The sequence below is a fragment of the Bufo bufo genome, chromosome 5 (genome assembly GCF_905171765.1).
Source record: "Bufo bufo chromosome 5, aBufBuf1.1, whole genome shotgun sequence".
NCBI classification, from domain to species: domain Eukaryota; kingdom Metazoa; phylum Chordata; class Amphibia; order Anura; family Bufonidae; genus Bufo; species Bufo bufo.
This window is the reverse complement of record NC_053393.1, coordinates 359,764,789-359,773,852: the sequence shown is the minus strand read 5'-3', so window position 1 is coordinate 359,773,852 and position 9,064 is coordinate 359,764,789.

Here is a 9,064-nt window from a genome sequence, read left to right as displayed (position 1 = left end):
ATTTTCAGAATGGCAAATTTGGGAATGCTTTTTCAACCCAGAACAAAAAGTCTGCTTTTACGGTCACTACAAATAACTTGACCAGCTAAAACTGTGCAGATTTGGATGAATAGAGATGTGAGACCTGTTTTTTTTTGCGCTGTGTGACAGTTATAGGTTTAATCACAGAATGACACTTCTATCAGCACGCTAGCGTGTGTCTTAGGTTTTTCTGAATCACACTATCAATACCTTCAATGTAAGATTTTCTTTTTGGGATAGATTTCAAGTAGGCCTCAAATACCACAAACTAGTTATTTTCAGAATGGCAAATTTGGGAATGCTTTTTCAACCCAGAACAAAAAGTCTGCTTTTACGGTCACTACAAATAACTTGACCAGCTAAAACTGTGCAGATTTGGTTGAATAGAGATGTGAGACCTGTTTTTTTTTTTGCGCTGTGTGACAGTTATAGGTTTAATCACAGAATGACACTTCTATCAGCACGCTAGCGTGTGTCTTAGGTTTTTCTGAATCACACTATCAATACCTTCAATGTAAGATTTTCTTTTTGGGATAGATTTCAAGTAGGCCTCAAATACCACAAACTAGTAATTTTGAGAATGGCAAATTTGGGAATGCTTTTTCAACCCAGAACAAAAAGTCTGCTTTTACGGTCACTACAAATAACTTGACCAGCTAAAACTGTGCAGATTTGGTTGAATAGAGATGTGAGACCTGTTTTTTTTTTGCGCTGTGTGACAGTTATAGGTTTAATCACAGAATGACACTTCTATCAGCACGCTAGCGTGTGTCTTAGGTTTTTCTGAATCACACTATCAATACCTTCAATGTAAGATTTTCTTTTTGGGATAGATTTCAAGTAGGCCTCAAATACCACAAACTAGTTATTTTCAGAATGGCAAATTTGGGAATGCTTTTTCAACCCAGAACAAAAAGTCTGCTTTTACGGTCACTACAAATAACTTGACCAGCTAAAACTGTGCAGATTTGGTTGAATAGAGATGTGAGACCTGTTTTTTTTTGCGCTGTGTGACAGTTATAGGTTTAATCACAGAATGACACTTCTATCAGCACGCTAGCGTGTGTCTTAGGTTTTTCTGAATCACACTATCAATACCTTCAATGTAAGATTTTCTTTTTGGGATAGATTTCAAGTAGGCCTCAAATACCACAAACTAGTAATTTTGAGAATGGCAAATTTGGGAATGCTTTTTCAACCCAGAACAAAAAGTCTGCTTTTACGGTCACTACAAATAACCTGACCAGCTAAAACTGTGCAGATTTGGTTGAATAGAGATGTGAGACCTGTTTTTTTTTTGCGCTGTGTGACAGTTATAGGTTTAATCACAGAATGACACTTCTATCAGCACGCTAGCGTGTGTCTTAGGTTTTTCTGAATCACACTATCAATACCTTCAATGTAAGATTTTCTTTTTGGGATAGATTTCAAGTAGGCTTCAAATACCACAAACTAGTTATTTTCAGAATGGCAAATTTGGGAATGCTTTTTCAACCCAGAACAAAAAGTCTGCTTTTACGGTCACTACAAATAACTTGACCAGCTAAAACTGTGCAGATTTGGTTGAATAGAGATGTGAGACCTGTTTTTTTTTTGCGCTGTGTGACAGTTATAGGTTTAATCACAGAATGACACTTCTATCAGCACGCTAGCGTGTGTCTTAGGTTTTTCTGAATCACACTATCAATACCTTCAATGTAAGATTTTCTTTTTGGGATAGATTTCAAGTAGGCCTCAAATACCACAAACTAGTAATTTTGAGAATGGCAAATTTGGGAATGCTTTTTCAACCCAGAACAAAAAGTCTGCTTTTACGGTCACTACAAATAACTTGACCAGCTAAAACTGTGCAGATTTGGTTGAATAGAGATGTGAGACCTGTTTTTTTTTTGCGCTGTGTGACAGTTATAGGTTTAATCACAGAATGACACTTCTATCAGCACGCTAGCGTGTGTCTTAGGTTTTTCTGAATCACACTATCAATACCTTCAATGTAAGATTTTCTTTTTGGGATAGATTTCAAGTAGGCCTCAAATACCACAAACTAGTTATTTTCAGAATGGCAAATTTGGGAATGCTTTTTCAACCCAGAACAAAAAGTCTGCTTTTACGGTCACTACAAATAACTTGACCAGCTAAAACTGTGCAGATTTGGTTGAATAGAGATGTGAGACCTGTTTTTTTTTGCGCTGTGTGACAGTTATAGGTTTAATCACAGAATGACACTTCTATCAGCACGCTAGCGTGTGTCTTAGGTTTTTCTGAATCACACTATCAATACCTTCAATGTAAGATTTTCTTTTTGGGATAGATTTCAAGTAGGCCTCAAATACCACAAACTAGTAATTTTGAGAATGGCAAATTTGGGAATGCTTTTTCAACCCAGAACAAAAAGTCTGCTTTTACGGTCACTACAAATAACTTGACCAGCTAAAACTGTGCAGATTTGGTTGAATAGAGATGTGAGACCTGTTTTTTTTTTTGCGCTGTGTGACAGTTATAGGTTTAATCACAGAATGACACTTCTATCAGCACGCTAGCGTGTGTCTTAGGTTTTTCTGAATCACACTATCAATACCTTCAATGTAAGATTTTCTTTTTGGGATAGATTTCAAGTAGGCCTCAAATACCACAAACTAGTTATTTTCAGAATGGCAAATTTGGGAATGCTTTTTCAACCCAGAACAAAAAGTCTGCTTTTACGGTCACTACAAATAACTTGACCAGCTAAAACTGTGCAGATTTGGTTGAATAGAGATGTGAGACCTGTTTTTTTTTGCGCTGTGTGACAGTTATAGGTTTAATCACAGAATGACACTTCTATCAGCACGCTAGCGTGTGTCTTAGGTTTTTCTGAATCACACTATCAATACCTTCAATGTAAGATTTTCTTTTTGGGATAGATTTCAAGTAGGCCTCAAATACCACAAACTAGTTATTTTCAGAATGGCAAATTTGGGAATGCTTTTTCAACCCAGAACAAAAAGTCTGCTTTTACGGTCACTACAAATAACTTGACCAGCTAAAACTGTGCAGATTTGGTTGAATAGAGATGTGAGACCTGTTTTTTTTTTGCGCTGTGTGACAGTTATAGGTTTAATCACAGAATGACACTTCTATCAGCACGCTAGCGTGTGTCTTAGGTTTTTCTGAATCACACTATCAATACCTTCAATGTAAGATTTTCTTTTTGGGATAGATTTCAAGTAGGCCTCAAATACCACAAACTAGTTATTTTCAGAATGGCAAATTTGGGAATGCTTTTTCAACCCAGAACAAAAAGTCTGCTTTTACGGTCACTACAAATAACTTGACCAGCTAAAACTGTGCAGATTTGGTTGAATAGAGCTCTATGTGAGACCTGTTTTTTTTTTGCACTGTGTGACAGTATTAGGTTTAATCACAGAATGACACTTCTATCAGCACGCTAGCGTGTGTCTTAGGTTTTTCTGAATCACACTATCAATACCTTCAATGTAAGATTTTCTTTTTGGGATAGATTTCAAGTAGGCCTCAAATACCACAAACTAGTTATTTTCAGAATGGCAAATTTGGGAATGCTTTTTCAACCCAGAACAAAAAGTCTGCTTTTACGGTCACTACAAATAACTTGACCAGCTAAAACTGTGCAGATTTGGTTGAATAGAGCTCTATGTGAGACCTGTTTTTTTTTTGCACTGTGTGACAGTATTAGGTTTAATCACAGAATGACACTTCTATCAGCACGCTAGCGTGTGTCTTAGGTTTTTCTGAATCACACTATCAATACCTTCAATGTAAGATTTTCTTTTTGGGATAGATTTCAAGTAGGCTTCAAATACCACAAACTAGTTATTTTCAGAATGGCAAATTTGGGAATGCTTTTTCAACCCAGAACAAAAAGTCTGCTTTTACGGTCACTACAAATAACTTGACCAGCTAAAACTGTGCAGATTTGGTTGAATAGAGATGTGAGACCTGTTTTTTTTTTTTGCGCTGTGTGACAGTTATAGGTTTAATCACAGAATGACACTTCTATCAGCACGCTAGCGTGTGTCTTAGGTTTTTCTGAATCACACTATCAATACCTTCAATGTAAGATTTTCTTTTTGGGATAGATTTCAAGTAGGCCTCAAATACCACAAACTAGTTATTTTCAGAATGGCAAATTTGGGAATGCTTTTTCAACCCAGAACAAAAAGTCTGCTTTTACGGTCACTACAAATAACTTGACCAGCTAAAACTGTGCAGATTTGGTTGAATAGAGATGTGAGACCTGTTTTTTTTTTGCGCTGTGTGACAGTTATAGGTTTAATCACAGAATGACACTTCTATCAGCACGCTAGCGTGTGTCTTAGGTTTTTCTGAATCACACTATCAATACCTTCAATGTAAGATTTTCTTTTTGGGATAGATTTCAAGTAGGCCTCAAATACCACAAACTAGTAATTTTGAGAATGGCAAATTTGGGAATGCTTTTTCAACCCAGAACAAAAAGTCTGCTTTTACGGTCACTACAATTAACTTGACCAGCTAAAACTGTGCAGATTTGGTTGAATAGAGATGTGAGACCTGTTTTTTTTTTGCGCTGTGTGACAGTTATAGGTTTAATCACAGAATGACACTTCTATCAGCACGCTAGCGTGTGTCTTAGGTTTTTCTGAATCACACTATCAATACCTTCAATGTAAGATTTTCTTTTTGGGATAGATTTCAAGTAGGCCTCAAATACCACAAACTAGTTATTTTCAGAATGGCAAATTTGGGAATGCTTTTTCAACCCAGAACAAAAAGTCTGCTTTTACGGTCACTACAAATAACTTGACCAGCTAAAACTGTGCAGATTTGGTTGAATAGAGATGTGAGACCTGTTTTTTTTTGCGCTGTGTGACAGTTATAGATTTAATCACAGAATGACACTTCTATCAGCACGCTAGCGTGTGTCTTAGGTTTTTCTGAATCACACTATCAATACCTTCAATGTAAGATTTTCTTTTTGGGATAGATTTCAAGTAGGCCTCAAATACCACAAACTAGTATTTTTGAGAATGGCAAATTTGGGAATGCTTTTTCAACCCAGAACAAAAAGTCTGCTTTTACGGTCACTACAAATAACTTGACCAGCTAAAACTGTGCAGATTTGGTTGAATAGAGATGTGAGACCTGTTTTTTTTTTGCGCTGTGTGACAGTTATAGGTTTAATCACAGAATGACACTTCTATCAGCACGCTAGCGTGTGTCCTAGGTTTTTTTGAATCACACTATCAATACCTTCAATGTAAGATTTTCTTTTTGGGATAGATTTCAAGTAGGCCTCAAATACCACAAACTAGTTATTTTCAGAATGGCAAATTTGGGAATGCTTTTTTAACCCAGAACAAAAAGTCTGCTTTTACGGTCACTACAAATAACTTGACCAGCTAAAACTGTGCAGATTTGGTTGAATAGAGATGTGAGACCTGTTTTTTTTTTGCGCTGTGTGACAGTTATAGGTTTAATCACAGAATGACACTTCTATCAGCACGCTAGCGTGTGTCTTAGGTTTTTCTGAATCACACTATCAATACCTTCAATGTAAGATTTTCTTTTTGGGATAGATTTCAAGTAGGCCTCAAATACCACAAACTAGTTATTTTCAGAATGGCAAATTTGGGAATGCTTTTTCAACCCAGAACAAAAAGTCTGCTTTTACGGTCACTACAAATAACTTGACCAGCTAAAACTGTGCAGATTTGGTTGAATAGAGATGTGAGACCTGTTTTTTTTTTGCGCTGTGTGACAGTTATAGGTTTAATCACAGAATGACACTTCTATCAGCACGCTAGCGTGTGTCTTAGGTTTTTCTGAATCACACTATCAATACCTTCAATGTAAGATTTTCTTTTTGGGATAGATTTCAAGTAGGCCTTAAATACCACAAACTAGTAATTTTGAGAATGGCAAATTTGGGAATGCTTTTTCAACCCAGAACAAAAAGTCTGCTTTTACGGTCACTACAAATAACTTGACCAGCTAAAACTGTGCAGATTTGGTTGAATAGAGATGTGAGACCTGTTTTTTTTTTTGCGCTGTGTGACAGTTATAGGTTTAATCACAGAATGACACTTCTATCAGCACGCTAGCGTGTGTCTTAGGTTTTTCTGAATCACACTATCAATACCTTCAATGTAAGATTTTCTTTTTGGGATAGATTTCAAGTAGGCCTCAAATACCACAAACTAGTTATTTTCAGAATGGCAAATTTGGGAATGCTTTTTCAACCCAGAACAAAAAGTCTGCTTTTACGGTCACTACAAATAACTTGACCAGCTAAAACTGTGCAGATTTGGTTGAATAGAGATGTGAGACCTGTTTTTTTTTTGCGCTGTGTGACAGTTATAGGTTTAATCACAGAATGACACTTCTATCAGCACGCTAGCGTGTGTCTTAGGTTTTTCTGAATCACACTATCAATACCTTCAATGTAAGATTTTCTTTTTGGGATAGATTTCAAGTAGGCCTCAAATACCACAAACTAGTTATTTTCAGAATGGCAAATTTGGGAATGCTTTTTCAACCCAGAACAAAAAGTCTGCTTTTACGGTCACTACAAATAACTTGACCAGCTAAAACTGTGCAGATTTGGTTGAATAGAGATGTGAGACCTGTTTTTTTTTTGCGCTGTGTGACAGTTATAGGTTTAATCACAGAATGACACTTCTATCAGCACGCTAGCGTGTGTCTTAGGTTTTTCTGAATCACACTATCAATACCTTCAATGTAAGATTTTCTTTTTGGGATAGATTTCAAGTAGGCCTCAAATACCACAAACTAGTAATTTTGAGAATGGCAAATTTGGGAATGCTTTTTCAACCCAGAACAAAAAGTCTGCTTTTACGGTCACTACAAATAACTTGACCAGCTAAAACTGTGCAGATTTGGTTGAATAGAGATGTGAGACCTGTTTTTTTTTTGCGCTGTGTGACAGTTATAGGTTTAATCACAGAATGACACTTCTATCAGCACGCTAGCGTGTGTCTTAGGTTTTTCTGAATCACACTATCAATACCTTCAATGTAAGATTTTCTTTTTGGGATAGATTTCAAGTAGGCCTCAAATACCACAAACTAGTTATTTTCAGAATGGCAAATTTGGGAATGCTTTTTCAACCCAGAACAAAAAGTCTGCTTTTACGGTCACTACAAATAACTTGACCAGCTAAAACTGTGCAGATTTGGTTGAATAGAGATGTGAGACCTGTTTTTTTTTTGCGCTGTGTGACAGTTATAGGTTTAATCACAGAATGACACTTCTATCAGCACGCTAGCGTGTGTCTTAGGTTTTTCTGAATCACACTATCAATACCTTCAATGTAAGATTTTCTTTTTGGGATAGATTTCAAGTAGGCCTCAAATACCACAAACTAGTTATTTTCAGAATGGCAAATTTGGGAATGCTTTTTCAACCCAGAACAAAAAGTCTGCTTTTACGGTCACTACAAATAACTTAACCAGCTAAAACTGTGCAGATTTGGTTGAATAGAGATGTGAGACCTGTTTTTTTTTGCGCTGTGTGACAGTTATAGGTTTAATCACAGAATGACACTTCTATCAGCACGCTAGCGTGTGTCTTAGGTTTTTCTGAATCACACTATCAATACCTTCAATGTAAGATTTTCTTTTTGGGATAGATTTCAAGTAGGCCTCAAATACCACAAACTAGTAATTTTGAGAATGGCAAATTTGGGAATGCTTTTTCAACCCAGAACAAAAAGTCTGCTTTTACGGTCACTACAAATAACTTGACCAGCTAAAACTGTGCAGATTTGGTTGAATAGAGATGTGAGACCTGTTTTTTTTTTGCGCTGTGTGACAGTTATAGGTTTAATCACAGAATGACACTTCTATCAGCACGCTAGCGTGTGTCTTAGGTTTTTCTGAATCACACTATCAATACCTTCAATGTAAGATTTTCTTTTTGGGATAGATTTCAAGTAGGCCTCAAATACCACAAACTAGTTATTTTCAGAATGGCAAATTTGGGAATGCTTTTTCAACCCAGAACAAAAAGTCTGCTTTTACGGTCACTACAAATAACTTGACCAGCTAAAACTGTGCAGATTTGGTTGAATAGAGATGTGAGACCTGTTTTTTTTTGCGCTGTGTGACAGTTATAGGTTTAATCACAGAATGACACTTCTATCAGCACGCTAGCGTGTGTCTTAGGTTTTTCTGAATCACACTATCAATACCTTCAATGTAAGATTTTCTTTTTGGGATAGATTTCAAGTAGGCCTCAAATACCACAAACTAGTAATTTTGAGAATGGCAAATTTGGGAATGCTTTTTCAACCCAGAACAAAAAGTCTGCTTTTACGGTCACTACAAATAACTTGACCAGCTAAAACTGTGCAGATTTGGATGAATAGAGATGTGAGACCTGTTTTTTTTTGCGCTGTGTGACAGTTATAGGTTTAATCACAGAATGACACTTCTATCAGCACGCTAGCGTGTGTCTTAGGTTTTTCTGAATCACACTATCAATACCTTCAATGTAAGATTTTCTTTTTGGGATAGATTTCAAGTAGGCCTCAAATACCACAAACTAGTTATTTTCAGAATGGCAAATTTGGGAATGCTTTTTCAACCCAGAACAAAAAGTCTGCTTTTACGGTCACTACAAATAACTTGACCAGCTAAAACTGTGCAGATTTGGTTGAATAGAGATGTGAGACCTGTTTTTTTTTTGCGCTGTGTGACAGTTATAGGTTTAATCACAGAATGACACTTCTATCAGCACGCTAGCGTGTGTCTTAGGTTTTTCTGAATCACACTATCAATACCTTCAATGTAAGATTTTCTTTTTGGGATAGATTTCAAGTAGGCCTCAAATACCACAAACTAGTAATTTTGAGAATGGCAAATTTGGGAATGCTTTTTCAACCCAGAACAAAAAGTCTGCTTTTACGGTCACTACAAATAACTTGACCAGCTAAAACTGTGCAGATTTGGTTGAATAGAGATGTGAGACCTGTTTTTTTTTTGCGCTGTGTGACAGTTATAGGTTTAATCACAGAATGACACTT